Genomic DNA, 24,376 nt, shown 5'->3' on the forward strand with positions numbered 1-24,376 from the left:
CGCGACAAAGTAAAGCTTGACCGACTATCAAATAATTGTCCACATGGGTTTTGTGGACGAGTATACTTCTAGTAACCAACACACCCACGATCATTACGTAAGATTTCTCGAAGGTGTAGGGGCATTGATTTCATTAAGTCGTCGGCATTGTAGCGTTATGGTTTACTCCCCAACATACGTTTTCTATATTCGTCCAAAGGTCGCTTGCATTTGTAGGTCCACATGGCAATGACCTTGTTGCCTCTGCCCACATATTCTCTATCTGGTTGATGTTCGGTGATCGTGGAACAAACGCAACAGCTTTATCCTCTCTTGGCCCTGAAACCAATCTCGCACTGCTCTGCTATGATGGATGGGGTTCTCCTCCTGTAAATAAACTGTTATCTCGTTCGTTCATATATTTATATTTAAGTAACTTATTTGTAATAAGCACATTGTATTATTATTTTCCACAGTGTTTAAGAATTCAGGCCCTGTCATAAATAAGTGATCTAGATCCAACCGTCCGATTAAGAATGTGGTTTACCCAGTCTATCAAATGATGAGAGCCGTATTCGGATATCCACATTAAGCCTGACTGGCTGAATCCGATTAGAACGATCTGGTATCGAGATGAAATTACAGAAATCGGATAATTTGAACGTCTGTTTTGCAATAATGCTGCGCACATAAATGCCTATGATGGAGTAACAGGTAGCAACTGTCTAAGAAAAAGTGAGAAATATGTTTACTAGCAGCAATGTAACGTAATTATAACCCCTATTTGTGTGATGGAAATACTTAATCGAACAATGCACATCTATTTCAGTGGTGGGAAGATGCACCATATCGGATTTGCTGATGACGTAATGACAATAATAATAATAATAATAATAGTAATAATCACGTGGGGCCGATAGGGGAAACCCTCCCCCATAATAGTGTTACCGAGGAAATCAAATACTTGGGGTGAACCAAACTCTCATCCTTGCTTTTCAAGAACTTCAATATCAATACAAGGGCCTGAGAGGCAACTTCCCTATCAATATCCTGGGTAGTTTTGTTTCTCAACTCAACAGAGTGAGGTATCATGCAGTAGCACAGGTGATGTAGTTTTGTTGCACACACCCCTTGGGGCAGAATTCGTAGCACAAAACACACTTTTGGAGCTATCAAATGTAAAATATTATGTTCACACTACTCTTTGCTCGAGTTTACGTCTTTGGGTTGAGCTCAGCCATGCATTTCTTGCAGTAGTCGAGACTTCCTTAATGTGGAAAATCATTCATGCCAGAACCATCTTTGTTGAAACAAGAATATCTTTTTCTGGCGTATTTTTCCCAAAAGCACTCGCTCCACACACTGTTCAAATCTTTCTAGCTGCCTCCTCTGCATTCACCCCTCTGTTATACCAAAAGTAAACGTTGTGTTGCAGAGGTAACACCTTTTTCCACTTGAGAGTCAATTTTAGAATGCGTAACTGTAGTTCATGATTTTCAAATATGCAACATCCAATGCTTAACTGCAAGATGATAAGTAGAACTTCAAATTCGAAAATGGCATTGATACACACACTGACAGCGTGGCGCCGCCTTCACATGGGCGGCGCCGGATTTCAGGCGGCGGGTGGCGGCTGGCCGGTGGCCGGTAGCCGCTGCAGCGCGAGGAAACGCCCGAGCGTTAAGCTGTTATGATCGCGACGCAGCCACGAGCTGTCCTGCGGAATTGTTTCTGGAAGTACTTGTTACTGCTGGTGTGTAGAATGTTAAGCGAATTATGTTCGATGTTCAATCAGACTCATAACTTTAGACCGAAATGTGATAAAAAAAATACAGTTGGACGCGAACATGCGACTATAAGTTTACAATGCACGCCGATTACCAGAAGACCACAGGCTCCCACAATCCAAACCGTCTCGGAAGTAGACACAACTTCATCCTAACACTTCCCCATTTTACAGTGTTGCCAGATTGTGCAGATGGCCGGACTTAAGAGTTGTCAGGGGCGGTCAGTTTTATTGGCCACCTTAAGTGAACGACTCGGACTTAGTCTCTGTGGCGGCCGGCCGGCGGTCAGTTTTTATGTCTAAGACTGTACATAAGTTGTTTAGGAATTGCGTGGCGTGTTATGACAAAATACGATTTTTGACTAACAGTCTGAGACACTTACCACTTTGGATTAATAGATGCGGGCTGTAATTATCTCGACACTACTTCCACTTCCAAATTAGACACAGATTTACTATGTTTTATTAAATGCTTATCCGGGCTCTGGGCGGCTTATTGCTTATAAGGGGATCATGTGAATTCGGTATCTCTCTTCTCAAAACGCACCCACAGTAAGGCACCAAGTGCCACTAATAAAAAGTAGAGCTACAGATAGAAGAGCATCTAACTGTACAAGTTCTGTTTTCCCTTACGATATGTTGACTGTCTATATCTGTCCTCAGTACTGTTTTTCACGAAAACAAGCTTCGGCGAATTTGAGTTCACATAATACTAGCATGTGGATTTATCCTACCAGCAAGAAGTAAAGCATTACTTTATTGGTGCCTTGTAGAAGTCTTCCGCTTAATAAGGAGTGATTTACAGCGACAAGGGATTCACTGCTACGAGCACATAGGTCGAATTCCTCTGGTGAGCGTGTAAGTGCCTGCGAGTTGCGACTGGTTCGCCTAGGTGGTCCAGAGAGAAAGGATGCCTTGGTGGGGAGGGCAGTGCTTGGCACTTCAACTGCTAGCAATATTTGTCTGTAAGGGCTCCTGCGAGTTACGACAGGCCTTTCTGTGGCTGGATACCCTCTCACTGAACCACTAGGCACCATTTGTGCCAGCCGCTAGAGCGCAGAAGATTACACATACATTGTGCAAACCTCTCTACCTCATCTGGTGAGGTGGTCTGGTGTAATGCCATGAAAACATGTGGAGCTCTTTTATTCGCGCCCTTGTGGTCACAATGGCAAGGTGAGTGGCATACCCTCCCATTATCTCGCTTGACTCGTTCGATTTGTGAATGCTGGGGCGAGTTCTCCATTATCTAGGTGTTTGCCAGACTAATATTTTTTCATCGACGGGTCGGGATCTGATTGCTGTTGTTAAAGTGTGGAGGAGATCTATCCGTTAAGACTGATATAGCTCCAGTGCCTGGCCACAGACCGGAGAGGACTATATAGAAAGTTTTTCGGCAGTTGTTGCGCAGTATGCGCACACATCGGTGTTCTGGGCTACACGCCAACACAACCGAGTCTCAGGGATGGATTCCCTGTGTGCAAATTCACTTTCGTTTTTCACGTTCATAGAGGTGTATTTTGTAGCGCTGTGCTACACGCATACAGAAACGTTGGTTGCAAGCATCAAAATGTTACTGTGACGTCCCATAACCTTGTAATGTAGTGGTGCTGTACCCACCCCTGTGTGGTATTTGTCTTACATACAGTATCCCTGGCTACAAATCGGTAGCACGTATAGAATTCTCTATGACGTCACTATTTGTACGAATGTTTTCATTTCTAGCACTATGTCGTCCAACATAAGCGATGGGATGGTGTCTCAGCAATGACAAATAAATCGGCAACATGCTGCATTGTTCTCGACTGACAAATTCACGACGTCTACGCAACGCATCTGACGTGCCACTACATGGTGCACCACTGTGATGTGACGTCATGACGTGACGTGACGTTTTGTCTCGATGCGAGGCGATGTTGATACCATGTTGACACTTAACTCGCATGATTGGGTACAATGTGTATAACTGCGTAAAATACGGAAAAATTCATAAAATATGGGTGAGATTACTTACGTATCTGTATCAGTGAGGCTTCTCCTTGTTGTTATAAGGAAGAAATATTAACCTGTTATAAAATAAATAGATCTCAAGTAACATAATTTGTTTTAACAAACAGATGCGGGATACAACCTAATCTTATGCCGTCCGGTTCCAGAGAGTCACAACTACAACAGATGGATTTGGAAAAGTGTGCTTCAATATCAGGTTTAATTAGATAAGCCCATACTGCATTGTGAATGCCTGAGAGCATCATGACGTCGTCACGATGTCGGGAAGAGAGCAATGTATTTTGCGTTATTGGACAAAAGAAAATATGGAAAAGGGTGAAAATAGGTAAAATTATTGAACATTTGAGATAGTATGGAATAATAAGAGTACTTACATATCTGCCTGGGTGTAGTCTCTGGTGGTTCCACCTAATACAAAACTGTTGTTAACAAATAGTACCAAATTGATGTAGCATGGTGTAATTTGCTATAAACAAGTAGACACGAACTACAACCGCTCTCCATATGCTACCGAGCTCCAGAATGCGTCCAGTTATAAAACCGGATCACTGTGGAAAATTGGTAAAAAATACGTAAAATGTGGGTTAATGAGAGTACTTATATATCTGACTAGATGTGGTCTCTGCAGGTGTCACGTAATACTGTTGATAACAAATAGAACTCAGGTGACATAATTTGTTGTTAAGAGATAGCCACATCCTCTTCCTACGCTGTCCAGCACCATAATAACGCCTTGCACTTAAGTGAACCAGTTAAAAAAATTAACGTCTGAAGGGGGTGCTTAATCAACATGCTTGAAAGCGGCAGGTTGAGGAGAGGTAGAGGGTGTTGCCGCCATTTTTAGGACATGTGACGACTTAAGAATTACGTCATGACCTTGACTGTAACTTGCACAATTGCCTGTGTACATCTCCTAGGTGACGTTGACCAATTCCTGCTCATTCCCTGGGAATAGGGAATGGGGAAAGAAGAACCTCTCGTGTATAACCTGAGACAGGTTGTCCTTGTCTCGAGATAAGGAACCAGTTATAACTGATCAAGTGTTCACAAAAACAGTAGCAAAAGAATACGACATACTATACTGGTTCAGGTATATGAATCACATCCTCTGGTTAACAGATGAACCACAAACAAAAATTGGAGAATTACATAGTGACATCAACAAGGCATATAAACAAATTAAATTTACAATGAAAAGAGAAGAGAACAACCAAATAAACTTTCTGTATATATCAATAAATAAGCAAAACTATAAGCATATGTTTGAAATTTTTCTTGGATGGATGCATCACAGTCTTTCATGCCAATAATTCGCCCTGTTTCAAACTAACTGATTTGACTTACGAGTTCGAGCATACATCTGCGAGACGTCCGCCAGCTCGGCTCGAGTCACACTGATCCATTACCTTCGCTTTACAGCGACAGTGAGAGCCACAGGGAAATTTTACAGGTAGGCGGCGAAATCGAAGTTGACCTTGCAGCTGCAGGCCGACATGGATCGAATTCTACTTATTTCTGCAGAAAATACTATTGTACATGTACTGTGAATATCAGCGTCCTACCTCGAGTCGTTCAAGATGTTCTGTTTCTCCTGAAAGTGAGTGGAATTACAGTCCAATCGTGAAACTGGTTTCAGAGTTTTAAAAATAAACTTAATCAACACTGTTGAATACATACGTAACTGGGTTCAATGCTAGCTGACTTTCTGCTAATTTCTCCTTGTAAATCAGCAATTTATCTCTCATTCGGGGTTGATGAAGGCGTATTAGGGAAAACAGTTAGTAAAATATTTTCAGTACATTTCCGAGTTGATTCATGCAGACACTTTAATCTCTCCGTTATTCAGAGACAAGTCCATATGAATGCATAACTTAACACATCTTAATAACAAAGTAAGTACCAGGTTAATGAAACCTGAGGTAAAGAAGAAACGTTATTGTTTTGAACGCCATGTTCGCCTCACGCACTGCAAACAGAACGATCACGAAAGTCGATAGGCAGCCCTTTACGTCTTCGTTGCAGGGTGTGACTGTCGTGGTTTTGACCCTTTTGTAGTTGACGCAGGTACTGTGCGACCTGTGACCAACCATTTTCGTACTGTGGGTTTTCTGACTAGAGCCTCCTGCTGATTTACACCAGTTGTCCACCAGCAGCGGATGTGTTGCCACCGTCAGTGCAGCAGTGTCATCACCGACAGCCTTTGCTCCCGTGTACTTCCATAGGGCTAAGTCACTTGAATTCTATATAGGATGGGTAATGAAAATAATTACCACCAAAGGGAAGGTATGGCTTCTGTAGATTAGTTACTGCTACCAGGTACGCAGAAAATGTGATACTTATACGAACTGCTTGTGCATGAATTCCGAACGGGGTGAGTGCCGAGGCTGTTTAAAAATTGCAAATGGCAGAACCTTGGGTGACCAGCGACGTTCCTGCCCTTCTGACAAAGCAGATTTGCAATTAAAGAAAGGAATGTATAAGTACAACAAAAGAGTCCACGAAGAAACGTAGTTCTTGTTTTCCAAATTTTTTAAGGAGGGATTTCAAGACTGAAGGGCAAAGTTATACTTTCGACGCATGTAGCCCAAATTATGTCAACAGCAAGACTTCATTGTGTAAAGCAAGAAGGGAAGCGTTTGGGACGACTAAAAACCCTAGCACTAGTTCGGAGATTCAACTAAGACGTTCTGAAGCTCACTGGAGGTAACAGTTATTTGAAAACTGAAGGCTGCTCTGTTTTTGACAATATAATCCTGGTGTTCGATTGTGTAGAAGCTGGGAAAATTGTGTGTGAAAAGGGAGCTATTCTTGCGCGGTTGGGTGAGGGGTGGGTGGGGTGTGGGGAGGTCATCTGACAGTTGTTTGGAACAAATCAAACAACTATACACGTTTCTCGTTGACATCGAAATCACAGAAGAAGAGATTTCCTGTTTTATTTATTTTGCTCCCAGACACAAGTCGAAAAACATACCCCATGCGGCTGTGGTTATTAATAATGGAGAAAATGCCCAGTGGAGAAAAGGTAATGAAGTTAGCTGACTACATGGCAATCACTACACGGAACATGCTAGTATAGCAACTGAAATGTTGAACGTTTTTACCAAGCTGGAGCATACCACGAACTCTGTCGAAGGTTGGCGTAAGGTACGATACGAAACTCCCCAATAAATCGAAAACATCAGAACGTATGAAGGAGGAAGCAGTAAATGCTACATTTGAAATTAAAGAACGATTTCATTGCCCTGCCCCTTCATGAAAGAAAAAAAAGATACGTAGATTTAAGCAAAACGTAAAATGATATTGCAATAATGAATTGGGTGATATAAGAGGATGTTCAAATCATGGCTTTGTTACAAAAAAATTGAGTGAGAATTTAGAACTGATGAAATATGATAAGTTTAATCATTTTATGGAGTAATGTTGACTCACCAGGTTAGCCGAGAGCGCTAATGCAGTGCTCCCTGAATTCGGGTACGCACGCTTGCACAGGATCGAATCCACCTGTAAGATTAACGACGAGGGTCAGTATGCCGGCCAGCCTGGATGAGGTTTTTAGGCGGTTTCCCACACCCCACTAGATGAATAATGGGTTGGTCACCACGTCCCGCCTCAGTTACACGACAAAATCTTACACTCACTGCAGTTGGTATACAGCAGCCTCTCACACAGATCTTTGTTGAGTCCCCTTTTGTATATGGTGAATACAGGATATATTGTAACGACATTAAGCATGTTTCTGAAAGTACAAATGTGTGACGGTTCTATGTGCCATATACTTACTGGATTAATCTCCCCATGAACCATGGACCTGGGTGACTGGATTTCGAGTGCAGGAAAAGGGAGAGAAGGAAACATAGTAGGTGAATATGGATTAGGGCTAACAAATGAAAGTGGAAGCCGTCTCGTAGAATTTTGCACAGAGCATAACTTAATCATAGCTAACACTTGGTTCCAGAATCATAAAAGAAGGTTGTATACATGGAAGAATCCCGGAGATAGTTAAAGGTATCAGATAGATTATATAATGGTAAGACAGAGATTTAGGAACCAGGTTTTAAATTGGAAGACATTTCCAGGGGCAGATGTGGACTCTGACCACAATCTGATGGTTATGAACTGCAGATTAAAATTGAAGAAACTGCAAAAAGGTGGGAATTTAAGGACATGGGACCTGGATCAACTGAAAGAACCAGAGGTTGTACAGAGTTTCAGGGAGAGCATAAGGGAACAACTGACAGGAATGGGGGAAAGAAATACAGTAGAAGAAGAATGGGTAGCTTTGAGGAATGAAATAGTGAAGGCAGCAGTGGATCAAGTAGGTAAAAAGACGAGGGCTAGTAGAATTTAACTGATGAATTTAATTGATGAAAGGAAAACATATAAAAATGCGGTAAATGAAGCAGGCAAAACGGAATACAAACGCGTCAAAAATGAGATCGACAGGAAGTGCAAAATGGCTAATCAGGGATGGCTAGAGGACAAATGTAAGGATGTAGGGGCTTATCTCACTAGGGTAAGATAGATACTGCCTGCGGGAAAATTAAAGAGACCTTTGGAGAAAAGAGAACCACTTGTATGAATATTATGAGCTCAGATGGAAACCCAGTTCTAAGCAAAGAAGGAAAAGCAGAAAGGTGGAAGGAGTATATAGAGGGTCTATACAAGGGCGATGTACTCGAGGACAATATTATAGAAATGGAAGAGAATGTAGATGAAGATGAAATGGGAGATACGATATTGCATGATGAGTTTGAAAGAGCGCTGAAAGACCTGAGCCGAAACAAGGCCCTTGGAGTAGACAACATCCCATTACAACTACTGACGGCCTTGGGAGAGCCAGTCCTGACAAAACTCTACCATCTGGTGAGGAAGACGTATGAGACAGGTGAAGTACCCTCAGACTTCAAGAAGAACATAATAATTCCAATCCCAAAGAAAGCAGGTGTTGACAGATGTGAAAATTACCAAACTATCAGTTTAATAAGTCACAGCTGCAAAATACTAACGCGAATTCTTTACAGATGAATGGAAAAACTGCTAGAAGCCGACCTCGGGGAAGATCAGTTTGGATTCCGTAGAAATATTGGAACACGTGAGGCAATACTGACCTTACGACTTATCTTAGAAGAAAGATTAAGGAAAGGCAAACCTACGTTTCTAGCATTTGTAGACTTAGAGAAAGCTTTTGACAATGTTGACTGGAATACTCTCTTTCAAACTCTGAAGGTGGCAGGGGTAAAATACAGGGAGCGAAAGGCTATTTACAATTTGTACAGAAACCAGATGGCAGTTATAAGAGTCGAGGGGCATGAAAGGGAAGCAGTGGTTGCGAAGGGAGTGAGACAGGGTTGTAGCCTCTCCCCGATGTTATTCAATCTGTATATTGAGCAAGCAGTAAAGGAAGCTGTTGTGGGTTGGCAGGAGAGCCAACACCGTATTGTTAAAGGAAGCCGAAAGGCACGCGTTTTACATCACGCTGGCTGGCGTGAGGTATGATTCAGTATCAATAGTAACTGGTAATGGCGCCTTGCTAGGTCGTAGCAAATGACGTAGCTGAAGGCTATGCTAACTATCGTCTCGGCAAATGAGAGCGTATTTTGTCAGTGAACAATCGCTAGCAAAGTCGGTTGTCCAATTAGGGCGAATGCTAGGAAGTCTCTCAAGACTTGCCGTGTGGCGGCGCTCGGTCTGCAATCACTGATAGTGGCGACACGCGTGTCCGCGTGACCGCGACCGATTTAAAGGCTACCACCTAGCAAGTGTGGTGTCTGGCGGTGACACCACAGAAGCAAAAGAAAAATTCGGAGTAGGTATTAAAATCCATGGAAAAGAAATAAAAACTTTGAGGTTCGCCGATGACATTGTAATTCTGTCAGAGACAGCAAAGGACTTGGAAGAGCAGTTGAACGGAATGGTCAGTGTCTTGAAAGGAGGATATATGATGAACATCAACAAAAGCAAAACGAGGATAATGGAATGTAGTCGCATTAAGTCGGGTGATGCTGGAGGAATTAGATTAGGAAATGAGACACTTAAAGTAGTAAAGGAGTTTTGCTATTTGGGGAGCAAAATAACTGATGATAGTCGAAGTAGAGAAGATATAAAATGTAGGCTGGCGATGGCAAGGAAAGCGTTTCTGAAGAAGGGAAATTCGTTAACATCGAGTAGAAATTTAAGTGTGAAGAAGTCGTTCCTCAAAGTATTTGTATGGAGTGTAGCCATGTATGGAAGTGAAACATGGACGATAAATAGTTCGGACAGGAGGATAATAGAAGCTTTCGAAATGTGGTGCTACAGAAGAATGCTGAAGATTAGATGGCTAGATCACATAACTAATGAGGAGGTATTGAATAGGATTGCGGAGAAGAAAAGTTTGTGGCTCAACTTGACTAGAAGAAGGGATCGGTTGGTAGGACATGTTCTGAGGCATCAAGGGATCACGAATTTAGCATTGGAGGGCAGTGTGGAGGGTAAAAATCGTAGAGGGAGACCAAGAGTTGAATCCACTAAGCAGATTAAGAAGGATGTAGGTTGCAGTAGGTACTGGGAGATGAAGAAACTTGCACAGGATTGGGTAGGATGGAGAGCTGCATCAAACCAGGCTCAGGACTGAATACCAGAACAACAACATTTGTTAACTGAGAACCGACGAGGCGCCTACATCTTGAATGCGAAGCAAGCGAAGTTGGACGGTTACTCGTCATAGTAAGTGCAGCATCTAAGGTGTAGAGGTTTTGGTTTTATTCAAGCTTTACCGTGGCATTATACAATCGTTGTCCAGTTATCGATGCATATTACGTATATGGTAGTGCCTTGAACTATTTACTAAGCGAGACAGAGAACTCACACACCGTGCTGAAAGATCTTGCCGTAAAATCGATCTGTACCGATGAGATACATGACCATGCATTAAGGAAATCATGTTGTAAAACTATGTTCAGCTCGGATTGTGAAGCTATTGTCGTACAACCAGATCTTTTCTATCATCGTGGAGGACAGTCTACAACAACAACCTCAGCTGTTAATACGTTTCACCTCGTACCATCCACGTGGGCAACGACGCTCATAATTGTTTCATGTCGTGCGACTTGTATTCTGGAGGTACGCAAGCTAGGAAAACGTTCAGACTCCTGGCGGAAAGCAGCATTTGTATTGGGGAAGTGTAAGCGACGAAGAAGGCCTCATTATGCGTCTAAACTGCCGACGACGTCGTCTTTATAGGGATGATTCTAGAAGTACTGTAGATTTACTAGAAGATTAGGAATGGACCTCAAAATGTAACGCTATTTCTCTACAATATAGACGTCCACAATTACTTTGAATCAAAGGACACACCGCTATCAGCCGGCCGAGAGTGCCGAGCGGTTCTAGGCACTACAGTATGGAAGCGCTACCGCTACGGTCGCAGGTTCGGATCCTGCCTCGGACCTGGATGTGTGTGATGTCCTTAGGTTAGTTAGTTTACGTTGTTCTAAGTTCTAGGGGACTGATTTCCTCAGAAGTTAAGTCTTATAGTGCTCAGAGCCATTTGAACCATTTGACCACCGCTATCACACAGCATGAGATAATAGGCCAAGTGGAAAAGTCGTGTGTGACAGGAAGCCACCTTTTATTTCAATGACGGATTGGTCGGCTGCACTACTCGTTCTACGGCTTTGGATCCATGCGGTTTTTCTCAGTGGGACATGTTAAAAGAGAAGCTGTACGCAAACAACACACACGCTCTCGAAGAGTGTTTGACAATGTGTTTTGAGGGTGTCAGGCTGCAGCAGCGAATTCTCTGCAGACGAGGTCTCCCTTAATATCGCAAAAATCATACACAGACACATGAACAGAATTTTATGTAATAAATAGATTATCACCAGTAATTAAAGTGTGATATGATCAGGACTCAGCAAACAAGGCACAATAGGGCGAATTTTTGGATGTAAAGTCTGAAAGGCAGGAAGCACCTTTTTGACCTTTGCCAACAGACGATTTATGCAAATTTTGTTCGTGATGCAATATCAAGTTAAAAATAAACAGATCAAACACTTAAAGTATATTCCGCATTTTCATTCAGTAGTATGTTATAGTACAATTATCTATTGTAACCTGTCAGCTGGGTAGAAGGAGCTCAGGATATAAAAAAAAAGAAGCAGAGAAAATAATGTGCGACTTTTACCCACAATTCCATTGTAGGTGTCTCTTCAAAGAATTATGTATTTTAAGCCGACAGAATCTGTATTCACTGAAGGAACAGGTCATAAATAATTCTTCGAAGTTTGGGAAGAGTAGTAATGTCCACAGATATGATACAAGAGGAAAAATATGACCTTCGTTACTCATTACTACAGCCCTACAGCTTTACATCCTGAAGGGCGTGCTTCTGAAGATATAAGGGCTGGGAAGTTTCGACCTCTAGAAATTTCGAGTATATTGCAGAGCATTAGAGTGCACTCGAGAACATTCCACAACATTCGAGAGTAATCGAGAGCATTCCACAACAGTCAGTCACTGTTGGGAATTAGTGGGGAGAATTTAGGAGCTGGTTCCTCGCTGCCATGTACTTTACTGCTACTGTTGCAGAGTAATTTCATTCGTAATTTTCACTTGTCCAGCCACCTGGACAAACACTTAGTTCTTTTTTGTGCTTGTGCTTTGATTGGTGTTCAAGGCGGAGTCCATCTCCATGCAGTGCAGCCAACCATGAGAAGCAGCCGTCATCAGCATGCCACTTTGCGCCGTACTGTCGGTAATATCGCAGCTCTGGCGTGTAGGGTTTGAGCTGGTTTATCAGCCACAAAACATTCGAGGTCAGGTATCTCAGCAGTGACATTTGAAGAGCCACTTTGCGTACTTAGGTGATATCATGGTATTGCATCCAGTTAGCCTGATGTTTATCGTTTTTACGCATTTCACCTGTTCCCTTTGCTCTCCCTTCTCATGGCAGGGAAGTACACTAGATTCCATGCAGTCTCGTTTGTACTAGGTTGATGCCAACATCTGTACAATGTTTGGTTTACGTTAAAATACATGAATGTCCCTTGTACAAATTCATGAACAACTCTGTGCTCCATTTAAAAAGATGTAGTTGTAAAATTTTAGGATGGCACTTATCTGTTAAACTGTCACTCTCACCAGAATCCTTTCTCCATCATCATTTCTGGAGGGCAACTATGATTGCTTAATTTAACGAAAAGATATGTTCTTACCAACAGTTGGTTTATACTCAGGTGAATTTCTGGTCTTTTGTGTCTTATTGACTGATGACTATGTGAAATGTTTAACTTCAAGCACTGAAGATGATCATTATGTGATCGAAAATCTATTTTACAGTTAATGAATCGACAAAATTACAGCCAATGCTGACTTTCCTTATTATTTAACGAATAAATTATACGAGAAGCTACGCACCCTGACATTGGCTTTATATCAGGGTCATTATAAGATTGTGCTACACAGCTTGTGCACATTCATTACAAACCCACTTGGGTACGATTTGCATAACATCCTGATTCTCCCCCTTAACTTGCATTATCAGTTAAGGGTCCTACGATACCAAACGATAGCTACTTTCCAGGCACGTCGTGTTCCGTTGTGCAGACGTCTGATATTATCAGTCAGTCAGAATGCAGCATGGTATGTATGCTGATAGACAACCATTCCATTACTAGTCTGTCCGACGTCATAGTGTTAGAAACAGACATATTGGTAGAGCTAGTGACGCCACAGAGAACTGTGTAAGCACTACCGATTTCTAACCAAAAATACAGTAAATAAAACAAATACCGCACCGCAACAGATAAGCCACCACTACGTTACTAGATTATGGGGCATTACAGTAAAAATGCGTCTGCCTGCAGTAGGTGCTTGATATTTCTAATGCTGGATCCAGAATATGGTACGTCAGATAATACTGTTCAGGCTGATTCCAGATTTCGGTGCACGTGGGGATACTGTTCAGGACGGATCCGCCTATGTAAAATCTGGGATAATTCTTGGGATGGATCTGTATGTGCAGTAATTCCACGTTGTTATTCGGTGTGGATCCATCGTCGAATGATCTGGGGTAGCAACTAAAAGGTGAATCGTCCCACATTAGGTTCAATGCTGCCGCCGTTGCCGATGCGAACAATGCCACCGGACTCAGTGGCAGTAGGCGATGGGGGTCTATGCTGTAACCCAACACACCAAATGGCGTATTTGTGTTATGGGTGTTGACGGCAGAATAAGACTAACATATTGCCTCCAAGAGCAATCCGTGTAGATGTAGTTGAAGAGGGTCGTAATGTATAATAGATGACATCTATCCAGACTATCACACAGGAATTCCAAATTGCATCAATATCCACTGCAAGTACTATGACAGTTTGGAGGAAGGTGAGCAATGGTCGAGCGGCTGCTCATAAGTCACACGTCTCCCGGGAAATGCCGAACGACGCCTCGCTTGGTGTAAGGAGTATCAACATTGAACGATTGAACAGTGGAAAAAGCCGAAGATAGGGTAAAAATAAATGTGTTGGTTAACAAATTACACGTGAAGTTATTCCAGGGTTTATTACCGAAAAGCTTAACTATTTTCTTCAAAATCATGTTTATAAATCAGAATTTCTGACAAAACCTTACACTCACCGCAGTTGGTATACAGCAGCCTCTCACACGGATCTGTGTTGAGTCCCCTTTTGTATACGGTGAATACAGGATATATTGTAACAACATTAAGCATGTTTCCGAAAGTTTGTACTATGCGTGCCGGTTATGTTTGCCTGTATACTTACTCGATTAATCTGGGAAAGACACTTCTGTGACTGAATCGTGGATTAAACAGTCTCTTTGTCTGAAGTACAAGACCATTCGTAGTCAAGCTGTTATTAACCGTGCAGTTCTAGTCTTCACAAGGAAGTGCTGCACTATAACAACACCAACGGATCAGCCAGGCCCTTTCACAGTTCCGCCTGTTTGTTGACTGAGAACCGACGAGGCGCCTACATCTTGAATGCTTAGCAACCGACGTTGGACGGCTACTCGTCATAGCAAGTGCAGCATCTAAGGTGTAGAGGTTTTGGTTTTATTCAAGCTTTACCGTGGCATTATACAATCGTTGTCCAGTTATCGATGCATATTACGTATATGGTAGTGCCTTGAACTATTTACTAAGCGAGACAGAGAACTCACACACCGTGCTGAAAGATCTTGCCATAAAATCGATCTTTACCGATGATACATGACCATGCATTCAGTAAATGAAACTGTAAACCTAGGTTTAGCTACGATTGTCGTACAACCAGGCCTTTTCTATCAGCGTGGAGGGCAGTCTACATCAAAAACCTCAGCTGTTAATACGACTCACCTCGGCCTGTCCACGAAGACAGCAACGCTCATAATTCTGTCATGTCGTGCGACTTGTATTGCGGACGGAAGCAAGCTAGGAAAATGTACGAACTCCTGGCGGAAAGCAGCATCTGTATTGGGGAAGTGTAAGTGACGAAGAAGGCCTCATTATGCGTCTAAACTGCCGCCGACGTCGTCTTTATAGTGACTGATTCTAGAAGAACTGCAGATTTATTAGAAGATGAGGAATGGACCTCAAACTGTAAGCGACATTTCTCCACTATATAGACGTCCACAATTACTTTAAATCAAAGGACACGCCGATATCACACAGCATGAAATAACAGGCCAAGTGGTGCAGTCGAGTGTGACAGGACGAGACCGTTATTATACTTTGATACGACCGACGTTGTCTCTGCCTTGAAGCAGCACCCTTTACTGGAATGGAAAGAAATTCGATAGTCGCTGCAATGGCAAAGAAACAACGCTATAGAATAGTGCATCGACTGCATCTAAAAACCACAATCTCTCAAGCTACATTATTTAAACGTCAAACATCTAATATAGTATCCATCAGGCTGGAAACAGATGTTACACGTCAGAGCTGTACGGCTTAAAAAGTATGGTATTTTCGTATTGTGTGTCTCAGACAAACTTTCCGGTGTCGACCACTTGATAAGCGGAAAATGCTTGATACATTTTTAGTCACTGCAGGAATTTGTCTACGCACGTCTATTACGATAATGCCCTGGTAGGCGGGCACAGCGGAGCACGTCAACCTACCTAGATTTTTGGAACGCGCTGCGTGGATACCAAAAGACAACCGAAAGAGGAACGTCGGAACATCTGCGTAGTTTCTATAAAAACCACCGTTTATCTATCAAGTCCCTGCATTTTCATCTTAACTTTAAGTCGCGCTTAGGGATACATGAAGAACAATCTTTAAACTATTATAAAATTGCAATGTAAACTACGACGGTCAGTGGAACAACCATTAAATATGTTTTGTTAACACGCAGCCGCCAAATAAATATGTGAATAAAAACAGAGATTCGTTGAGCAGATTTACGCGCGACACTCGTGAGTGGTGAGACTCCCTCGTCTCCTGTATTGACAATGGAGCTACAGCCGGGGTAACCGCGGAAACACTAATTTGGTGCTAAGCAGTCAGACAAGATGCTTGTTCTCGTGCTTATCACTGCGCTCGACAGCGTCGCATTCGCGATTCTGTGCTGGTAAGTCGCCGCCAGCTCTCGCATCCTCGCACACTCGTCACTCTAAACGCTGTAGGCCGGAATCGCTGCGTCAGTCGCGTGTTTTGGTCGTAGTCGATCTGTCGTGTGGCTGACGAGGCATACAGGCAACAATTTCTCTCGTGTCTCGAAGTTCTTACAAAGTTTCACACCGAAATCCATGTTTCGGAAAACCTTTCGCTCCTTTGAGCTCTTAGTATTGCTTATTGTTAGTAAACCTAACTAGTTACCCTTCGTCAATCGTAATTAAAATGCATGTTCTTCTCTTTTCTATTTCAGGCTTTTATGGCAGCTCATACTCTATACTGAAATGTGAGTACCAAGTCTTTCTGATTAATAGAAGATAAATTCTATTACTTATATATGTTACGTATAATGGTTTACGATACCTCGTCAGTGCTTGCAAAGTGGGGAGGTACAGATAATATCTCAATACACTGGTGACGTCACTGACGTACAAGCAGTCCGTAACTGACTCTGACATTGTAGTGTGACACGCGCCAATATCTGTCTTTTGGGTGATGACAGCAAATAAAAACACGACCGATTTCAGTCCCCTCAGCAGACGTCATGTAATGATCAATGTGGCGAGCACGATCGTATAGGGTAGCAACATCCAGTCCACGAGATATGCCGGTAGTGTCACGATACACATGCAGCTAATCACTTTAGTAGTAGTTAACTACCAACATGAGAGATCGACGTACTTTCTTAAATTGTTTTGAAGCATCGTTTTAACATATGTTCAATGTCGCTTGTTGCACAGTAAGTAGTACATGACAAATTCACACATCCTATATGTTGTAGTATTCCTGTGTGTCGCACCGTTTACTTGTAGTCTCCAAACGCTTAGTGTGAGGTCATCAGATAATGTATTTTAGAAATAAGTCAGCTTGGTGCTGATAATGCTTTTGATAAGTTGATTTGTTACACGTACTCCTTAAAAGACGTGCCACGACACAGTCATAAATTTTTATAAGTTTGAAAAATCTCTTCAAACAAGAATGACACTGTTTAAGGGTAATATATTTTAGAATAGTTTTCCACATAATGCCTTCCAAAAACAATTCAATTTTGTTTTTAGATGGCGATCGGAAATGGACTTGCTGGAAGCTGATTTCGAGGAATATGTACTGGACATCGAGGCTGACCTGGCAGAAGAACTGGACCTCTTCGAGGTTATCCCTGACGAGATGGATTATTCAGATACAGATCTATGGTGGATGGACGAACTGATGCCAGAAGAAGATTGGTTAGCCGATGTGAGGGAGATGGTGGAGGACGAAGACGCTTCTCCTGAGGGAGAAGTCGTTGTCATACGGATACATTTCATTGGTGTAAAGGAATTTGTAATTCCAAAACGTAAAGTAATGACTTTTTTTGAGTCTTTACTAGGTCAAGAAATAAATAACGTTTCTTAATTTTTGAAACTGTTTTTATTAGTTCCATGGTGGAATAGGTACTGTTAAAGACAAGTAATGTACATATTCTGTGTTCAGCTTCCAGAAAATACTCGAAGTCGTTTGGTCATTTTTTCATCTCTATGCAATCGTCATGTTCGTCAATGGAAATTGAAGAAAGGGTGTAAAAATAATAAGATGAAGTAGAAAAAAGCAAACATTTCATTGAAAAGTTGTTTACTCTAAATTTCAATTTTTTAACAAAATAATGGAATAATATTTTGGCAGTATTGACTACAAAAACTTATTCTGAGGTTACATAAATTACAGGGAGCGAAACGGTGTGTACAGCTTGGACAGAAATCAGAGTTTACTTGTAAAAGTGACAGAACACGAATTACAGGCATCGCCTGAAGTGTGACATGTTTGTAATCTACCCTTGCCCATGTTATTCAACCTACTTATGGATGAAGAAATACAGGAAACCAAAGATAATTCGGAATGTGAATTAAAGATCGGGAGAAGAAGATAACCTTTAAGGCTTGCGATAACAATGTCACTCTGTCAGAAACGGCGGTGAACTTTAGGTAGATAACTTGAACGAAATGCATAGTGCCTAGGAAATAGGTTACAAGATAAAGGTAACTAAAAGTGAATATGAATAAGATGTTAAACTGAGACACTAAAGGTATTAGACTAGGTAACTGTTTTTTTAGAAATACACTTTAAGACAATAAAATAAATAAACGATGCACGACGAACAATTATGCAAATGGGAAGGAAATAGATAGAAGTGATGACGAGACAGAAAGCTGATTAGAGTTTCAGAAAAATTGCGAGATTTATTCTAGAGAAAGAGTTCCACTAATTGGCCTAGACAATATCGCGTTGGTCCACTTCTGGCAGTTATGCAAGCAAGCAGTTATTTGTAGGGCATTGATTGAGAGAGCAGTCTTCCTGAGGGATATCGTGCCAAATTCCGTCCAGTTAGCGCGTTAGATCGCCATAATACAGAGCTGATGGGAGGGCCCTTCCCATAATGCTCCAAACGTTCTCGATAGGGAAGAGATCTAGCGACACTGCTCGCCATGATAAGGTTTGGCAAGCGGCACGAAGGCATAGAACAGAAACTGTCGCCGAGTGCGGGCATGCATTATTTTGCTGAAATGTAAGCCCAAGATGAGTGGCCATTGAGGGCAACAAAACGAGGCATGTAATGACGCCGACGTCCGCTGTGCAGTAAGGATGGCGCGGGTGACAACCAAAGGAGTCCTGCTATGAAAGAAAACGGCAGTACTGCTAGTTGTTGGGCCACATGGCGGGCGACGTGGACGTCGGTACGTCAACGTTCGTATGAGCTCTAGACGAGTCATCGCTGGTCATTGGGGCCTATTTTGAAGGAGGACTCCTCACTGAGGACAGTTCTACTCCAGTCAATGAGATTCCAGGCAGAGTGGCCCGACACCACTGCAGACGGCCTCGTTGGTGCACAGAGGTCAATAGAGGTCGGCGCAAGGGGCGCCGTGAACTTAACCCCCTCTCTGTGAACCGCCTAGTAACGGTCTTTGTGATCACTGAAGCGTCAGTTGGACATCGGATCGATGATAATGATGAATCCGGAGCTCTGGGGGCCTCTCTGACGATTGTTCGTTTCTCACGTTGCGTCGTCTCCGCAGGTTAATCGCTTCCTTCTTGACGCGATGTTCGGCCATGGTTCACCCACTCCTGCCAACATCGTCGAATAGTGGCATCGCTGTTATTCAAATGTTGAGCGATTCGGAGATTACTCCAACCGGCTTCTTTGAATCCAACTACACGTCATCTCTCAAATGTTGACGTCTGCGTATATTTCTCATGCGCCTGTCTACGAGGCATAGTTACTGCCTAACTGAGTACATGGTTTTATGCCTTGCCAGCAGCGCGTCGAAATTGCGCTGCAGCGTCACATACTCATCCATCGGCCACCAAAGTTTACGATTACGAATTTTCCGTCGATACCAATATGAATATGAATTTTCGGCCTTTGTAATCAGTATTTTTTGTGGCTTAGAGTGTTGCTGTCACTGATGAAAGATGAAGGAAAGAAAATACCCGTAGCTTACAGGAAACAGCAAGAAATGCACTTTTAATCGAAAAATGTTTTACCGCCGAATATAAATTTAAGTGTTAGTGTGCTGAATGTATTTGTTTGGTGATTAGCGTTATATGTCATTGAACTAAAATCATAAAAACTGCTGCAATAACACAAAAGAAGCTTTTAAAATCTGGTTGAAATGCTAACGAGTATATACACCGATGCGCCACAATAACTGGTATAAGGATGCATATTCAAATACAGAGATACGTAAACAGGCAAAATACGGCGCTGCAGTCGGCAACGCTTATGTAAGACAATAAGTGTCTGGCGCAGTTGTTGCATGAGTAGCTGTTGCTACAGTGGCAGGTTATCAAGATTTAAGTAAGTCTGAATGTTGTGTTATAGTCGGCGCACGACCGATGGGACACAGCATCTCCGAGGTAGTGATGAAGGGGCAATTTTCCCGTATGGCCATTTCACGAGTGTACCTTGAATATGAGCAATCCGGTAAAACATCAAACCTCCGAGATCGCTGAGGCAGGGAAAAGATCCTGCAAGAACGGGACCACCGACGATTGAAGTGAATCGTTTAATGTGACAGAAGGGTAACCCTCCTATAAACTGCTACAGATTTCAATGCTGTTCCATCAGCATGCGAACCATTCTACGAAGCATCATCGATATGGCCATCCAGAGCCAAAGACCCACTCGTGTACCCTTGATTACATCAAGGGTGGCGCCCCTTTAAGTTAGGACTATAACCAACGCCTTCAGACATGACAGAGCCTCACTAAGTGCCAATACAAATTCAGATGACATAAGTTTCCATGTGCGATAGAGATATAGCCATAGGAAAGAAGACAAGCATATTGGCCTGCCTCTCTCAATATCAACGCCATACAGTTTCAAAAAAGGATGTATTTACTTAAAGTAGTGCTATAATCGGCGGACATAGACATCCTCCTCCTACAGGAAATGTACACTGACGAATTTCCCGTCATGTGCAGCTTCAAAGCCTAATTATTACGTGCCTTCAAAACTGGCAGCGGCATTACAAAACTTCTCATGGAAGGCATCACGGTAGGGTATATCTTGTACCATCCGCTATATCTATGTATTGTAGAGTACAGACGGAACGGAGGAGCGTTCCCGTTTCTTCACAGAGGAAATTGCCTCGCTGTTACAAGGGCGGCACGACTATTTTATCCAAGGCGGCGATTTTAATTGTGTACTTGCACCGAAATTCACTTTTATCGATGCACCCCATGCCAAGAATTACGAATATTGACACAGAACATGCATTTTTTTGACACGTGGGAGGATACCCATGTCCTCCATCCCTGATACACCAATGTAACGAGTCATTCCGATAATCGTCTCGACGTAGTATAAACTGGTCAGCCACATCTCTATGAATACCTACATAATAACCTGTATGTCTACCTTTGACACGAATAACAACAGCGATGTGTCGTGGCGTGGAGGTAGTGAGGCGTTGGTAGGTCGCTGGAGGGAGTTCGCGCAACATCTGCACACACAGGTCACTTGATTCTTGTAAATTAGGCGGAGGGGCCGATGAACTATGACATCGTGGTTCACAATCTAGATGTGTTCGATCGACTTCAGATACAGCGAGTTGAAAAGCCGACACATCAACTGAAACTCGCCACTGTGTTGCTCGAAACAATCTATCACTCTCCGGGCCTTGTCGCATGGCGCATAATCTTGTTGCAAAATGCCACAGCCGCCAGAAGACATAATCATCATGAAATAGTGCACGTGCTCTGCAATCAGCTTATGACACTCATAAGCCTTAGACGTGAATGTTCGCCAGGCCATAATAGAATCACCACCAGCTTGTCTCCATGCTGCAGTACAGGTGTCAAGGAACTGCTCACGTGGAAGACGAAGCATTCTTGTCCTAGCATCGGCGTGGTGAGAAAGGTATCGGGATTCGTCAGACCATACAATGCTCTGCCAGTGCGCCAACTCCCAGTGCCGATGGTCATGTGCCCATTTCAGTCATAGTTGCTGATGTCGTGTTGTTAACATTGGTACATGCATGGGCCATCCTCCAGTGGCCCATAGTTAGGAGTGTTCAGACTCACTTGTACACTGTGTAACTTTAAAATCTGATGTTAATTCCGCCACAGTTCGCTGCCTCTCTTGTTTTACCAGTCGGCATAGTCTACGGTGTGAGACAACTGTAATGAGTGGTGACAATCCAGGAATCCCACGACTTATGGACATTGTTTTACCTTGGTTCCACCCCATGTTGTAGATACTCACCACAGCACATCTCGAACACCCGACTAGTCGGGCAGTTCCGAAATACTCGTGCTGAGCCTCCAAGCCGTCGCATCTGTCCTCGACCAGGTTCAGGCAGATTCCCCATTCCACACACGAATAGCACACTCACCAATACCTCACGCAACATGGATGTGTCTGACTAGCAGTCATTCCTAACAGGTGACGCTGCTATCACCTGGACGGGTTTATATCGATAGCAAGTCACTAGTCAGAAAGTTCAGGTTGATCAGAGTTTGTTACACATAATGTTAGCACTGAGGTCCTCAATGCGGAACTGTAGATTGTTGCCTACATCGACCGTAAACCGACCTCCCTCCAGCAGCAGCAGGCATGCCGGAGTTGCGGTGTTTGGTAATTGAATGTCGCCGACCTCAAAGACAGTCATTGCTTGGAAATATTGCGATAGACACCTTTGGGCGTATCCCGCGTATGGTTTGTGCCAAACTGGTGCTATGCTCTGAAATGATGACATATGGTCGTGAGTAGGCAGTGTGGCGACGTCATACGATGGACTTCTATTTCACAGTGCTATAGGAATGCAATGACCAAGCACCTTCTCCACAGTGGCAAGTGGGGATACAACGAGCTAAGGCCCAAATTAAACCCAACATGCCATTGTGCATTGCTCCAGTCATGGACACTAAACTAGGTTACAGGAGAACACGCATTAGTGTATCAAATCATCAACAAAAACAAAAGACAATGAAGAGCCCTGATACATGCACTCAAAGATGGCACATACTTAACGCCGCAACAGGAAATATGCAATGACTTTGAAGATACGTACAGTTAATTTGATGCTGCAGTGGATATCGACATCGCGGCCATTATCAAAGTTACACATTCGACTTTCAGCACCGTTGAAGCTGAGATGGAAGCACTGCTGATGAAATAGATTACTGAGGATCAAGTGAGGGAGGCCATTGATAGGGGAGCAGTGAATGAATCACTGGGACCTCTTTGAAATTTTATAGGAGCACCAGCTATATGATGGCATCCCGAATGACTGGTGTCTGTCATGAATTAATAACAACATCCAGAAGGCGCTTGGTGACTATCACGATATGATCGCCCTAGCAAAGACGTGCCGCCGCCATGCAGCACTATTGTCGGTAAGTTTTGATCAAGCTTCCAATGGAGTGAATCTAAGCCTTGATGCACAAGCGGTTTCCATGCCATTTGTCACTATCATGACGTAGTAGTTACTCCACCATGATTTCTCAATAGTGCTCCTCAAAGGGTGTACGACGAAATCTCTCATTGTATCGAGATACGACAGACAATGGTGTTCCCTATGTATGATATTATATGTGATATCCATTGATCTGTTACTCTGTGGCTGTCGTCACTGATCGACAGGATTGAATTTGTGATGATGTACGTATAAGTGTAAAGCATATACGGATGGCCTGGTGCTGGCTTTGCGGACTGATGACGACATGCATGAAGCTTTAGATTGGATCCACAAATATGGAACGGCCTCTAGCAGCCATATAAATGTGGACAAGTTGGTTGCTGATGTATATCGTTGTCAGGCTATTGGAAGAATATGTGGCACGTTTATGGCTCATTGGTACTTTGGAATGCCCAGGAATTGTTGTTACCAATGGAATATATCGCACTGCAGTTACAACTGCATCAAACTGCTACAAGCAGTCTAGACAGGTGTCAACAGGAACCTGATATGGGCCTTAGACGTCCTCCAGCAGACTACATATGTAAACACCTGCCCAGACTTACAGGTCTGTACTTTGTCCAAGTATCCCGACGCTGGCGGTAGTAGCGCAATTCTTATGGACATCATTTGGCTCCTTCATGAGTGCAGGTCTACTTTTTAAAGTCAGATACTAATCCCTGGCCCCTGTCTTGGTGTGAGTTGACCAGGTCTTTTACATGTTCACAAAAGAGTGTTGCAGCAATGTATCACAACAATGTTAAAACTGTGGAGATGACATGAGACGTGACTGATTAGAAATCTAATAGAAGAATTACCAACAGTGGCTGTCTAGCACAATTAACAGTCACTTCACCCTATACACATTCTTTTTAATATCTAACATAGCTATATTCAGATAGCTCTGCCAGGAACTAGACCAGACGCCTATCTGATACTTAACTACAGGACAGCCTAGCAAACCCATTCTGAGGTGGTATCCACAAATAAATCATTTTCAGCTATGTATCCGGATACTTTTGGTCATATAGTGTATTGAAATTATCTTATAAGCAATCCTACGATCATCCTATA

This window comes from Schistocerca cancellata, chromosome 6, assembly GCF_023864275.1.
Source record: "Schistocerca cancellata isolate TAMUIC-IGC-003103 chromosome 6, iqSchCanc2.1, whole genome shotgun sequence".
Classification (NCBI taxonomy): domain Eukaryota; kingdom Metazoa; phylum Arthropoda; class Insecta; order Orthoptera; family Acrididae; genus Schistocerca; species Schistocerca cancellata.